Source organism: Taudactylus pleione, unplaced genomic scaffold, assembly GCF_031769625.1.
Source record: "Taudactylus pleione unplaced genomic scaffold, aTauple2 ptg002146l, whole genome shotgun sequence".
NCBI classification, from domain to species: domain Eukaryota; kingdom Metazoa; phylum Chordata; class Amphibia; order Anura; family Myobatrachidae; genus Taudactylus; species Taudactylus pleione.
In genome coordinates this window covers 112,501-115,000 of record NW_028286540.1, presented here as the reverse complement: position 1 = coordinate 115,000, position 2,500 = coordinate 112,501, and the positions used below count along the sequence as shown (strand labels likewise).

Genomic DNA, 2,500 nt, shown 5'->3' with positions numbered 1-2,500 from the left:
TTCGACCTCTTTTACTTCTTAACTCAAGTAAATTCAATGATAAGTTGAAAAATTAAATGTAAAATTTAATAGAAAAGAATGTTATGGCAGTATAAAATTACCTACAGCTCCTGGTATTCCCAGGTGGTCTCACATCCAAGTACTAACCAGGCCCAACACTGCATAGCTTCCAAGATCAGACGAGATTGGGCATGTCCAGTGTGGTTTGGCTGTAGGTGCTCAAAAACATTAACTTTAGACCTCTGTTACTTCTTAACTCAAGTAAATTCATTGATAAGTTGAAAAAATTAAATTTAAAATGTAATAGAAAAGAATGTTCTGGCAGTATAAAATAACCTACAGCTCCTGGTATTCCCAGGTGGTCACCCACCCAAGTACTTACCAGGCCCAACACTGCATAGCTTCCAAGATCAGACGAGATTGGGCATGTCCACTGTGGTTTGGCTGTAGGTGCTCAAAAGCATTAAATTTAGACCGCTTTTACTTCTTAACACAAGTAAATTCATTGATAAGTTGAAAAAATTAAATGTAAAATGTAATAGAAAAGAATGTTATGGGAGTATAAAATTACGTACTGCACCTGGTTTTCCCAGGTGGTCTCCCATCCAAGTACTGACGAGGCCCAACACTGCATAGCTACCAAGATAAGACGAGATTGGGCATGTCCAGTGTGGATTGGCTGTAGGTGCTCAAAAGTATTAACTTTAGACCTCTATTACTTCTTAACTCAAGGAAATTCATTGATAAGTTGAAAAAATTAAATGTAAAATGTAATAGAAAAGAATGTTATGGCAGTATAAAATTACCTACAGCACCTGGTATTCCCAGGTGGTCTCCCATCCAAGTACTAACCAGGCCCAACACTGCAGAGCTTCCAAGATCAGACGAGATTGGGCATGTCCAGTGTGGTTTGGCTGTAGGTGCTCAAAAACATTAACTTTAGACCTCTTTTACTTCTTAACTCAAGTAAATTCAATGATAAGTTGAAAAATTAAATGTAAAATGTAATAGAAAAGAATGTTAAGGCAGTATAAAATTATCTACAGCTCCTGGTATTCCCAGGTGGTCTCCCATCCAAGTACTAACCAGGCCAAACACTGCATAGCTTCCAAGATCAGACAAGATTGGGCATGTCCACTGTGGTTTGGCTGTGGGTGCTCAAAAACATTAACTTTAGACCTCTATTACTTCTTAACTCAAGTAAATTCATTGATAAGTTGAAAAAATTAAATGTAAAATGTAATAGAAAAGAATGTTATGGCAGTATAAAATTACCTAGAGCACCTGGTATTCCCAGGTGGTCTCCCATCCAAGTACTAACCAGGCCCAACACTGCATAGCTTCCAAGATCAGATGAGATTGGGCATGTCCAGTGTGGTTTGGCTGTAGGTGCTCTAAAACAATAACTTTAGACCTCTTTTACTTCTTAACTCAAGTAAATTCAATGATAAGTTGAAAAATTAAATGTAAAATTTAATAGAAAAGAATGTTATGGCAGTATAAAATTACCTACAGCTCCTGGTATTCCCAGGTGGTCTCACATCCAAGTACTAACCAGGCCCAACACTGCATAGCTTCCAAGATCAGACGAGATTGGGCATGTCCAGTGTGGTTTGGCTGTAGGTGCTCAAAAACATTAACTTTAGACCTCTGTTACTTCTTAACTCAAGTAAATTCATTGATAAGTTGAAAAAATTAAATTTAAAATGTAATAGAAAAGAATGTTATGGCAGTATAAAATTACCTACAGCACCTGGTAATCCCAGGTGGTCTCCCATCCAAGTACTAACCAGGCCCAACACTGCCTAGCTTCCAAGTTCAGACAAGATTGGGCATGTCCAGTGTGGTTTGGCTATAGGTGCTCAAAAACATTAACTTTAGACCTCTTTTACTTCATAACTCAAGTAAATTCAATGATAAGTTGAAAAATGAAATGTAAAATGTAATAGAAAAGAATGTTATGGCAGTATAAAATTACCTACAGCACCTGGTATTCCCAGGTGGTCTCCCATCCAAGTACTAACCAGGCCCAACACTGCATAGCTTCTAAGATCAGACGAGATTGGGCATGTCTAGTGTGGTTTGGCTGTAGGTGCTCAAAACCATTAACTTTAGACCTCTTTTACTTCTTAACTCAAGTAAATTCATTGATAAGTTGAAAAAATGAAATGTAGAATGTAATAGAAAAGAATGTTTTGGCTGTCTAAAATTACCTACAGCACCTGGTATTCCAAGGTGGTCTCCCATCCAAGTACAAACCAGGCCCAACACTGCATAGCTTCCAAGATCAGACGAGATTGGGCATGTCCAGTGTGGTTTGGCTGTAGGTGCTCAAAAGCATTAAATTTAGACCTCTATTACTTCTTAACTCAAGTAAATTCATTGTTAAGTTGAAAAAATTAAATGTAAAATGTAATAGAAAAGAATGTTCTGGCAGTATAAAATTACCTACAACTCCTGGTATTCCCAGGTGGTCTCCCATCCAAGTACTTACCAGGCC

At 37.7% G+C, this 2,500-nt stretch overlaps 10 pseudogenes; all 10 read right to left on the bottom strand.

Annotated features, from left to right (window-relative positions):
- Positions 1 to 98: 98 nt before the first annotated feature.
- On the bottom strand, positions 99 to 217 carry LOC148434236 (5S ribosomal RNA; annotated as a pseudogene).
- Positions 218 to 333: 116 nt separating this feature from the next.
- On the bottom strand, positions 334 to 452 carry LOC148434235 (5S ribosomal RNA; annotated as a pseudogene).
- A 351-nt stretch (positions 453 to 803) lies between these two features.
- Positions 804 to 922, bottom strand: LOC148434234 (5S ribosomal RNA; annotated as a pseudogene).
- A 115-nt stretch (positions 923 to 1,037) lies between these two features.
- On the bottom strand, positions 1,038 to 1,156 carry LOC148434233 (5S ribosomal RNA; annotated as a pseudogene).
- Positions 1,157 to 1,272: 116 nt separating this feature from the next.
- Positions 1,273 to 1,391, bottom strand: LOC148434232 (5S ribosomal RNA; annotated as a pseudogene).
- A 115-nt stretch (positions 1,392 to 1,506) lies between these two features.
- LOC148434231 (5S ribosomal RNA) lies at positions 1,507 to 1,625 on the bottom strand (annotated as a pseudogene).
- Positions 1,626 to 1,741: 116 nt separating this feature from the next.
- On the bottom strand, positions 1,742 to 1,860 carry LOC148434230 (5S ribosomal RNA; annotated as a pseudogene).
- Positions 1,861 to 1,975: 115 nt separating this feature from the next.
- LOC148434229 (5S ribosomal RNA) lies at positions 1,976 to 2,094 on the bottom strand (annotated as a pseudogene).
- Positions 2,095 to 2,210: 116 nt separating this feature from the next.
- LOC148434228 (5S ribosomal RNA) lies at positions 2,211 to 2,329 on the bottom strand (annotated as a pseudogene).
- A 116-nt stretch (positions 2,330 to 2,445) lies between these two features.
- The window catches only part of LOC148434227 (5S ribosomal RNA), a 119-nt pseudogene continuing 64 nt past the window's right edge, over positions 2,446 to 2,500 (bottom strand).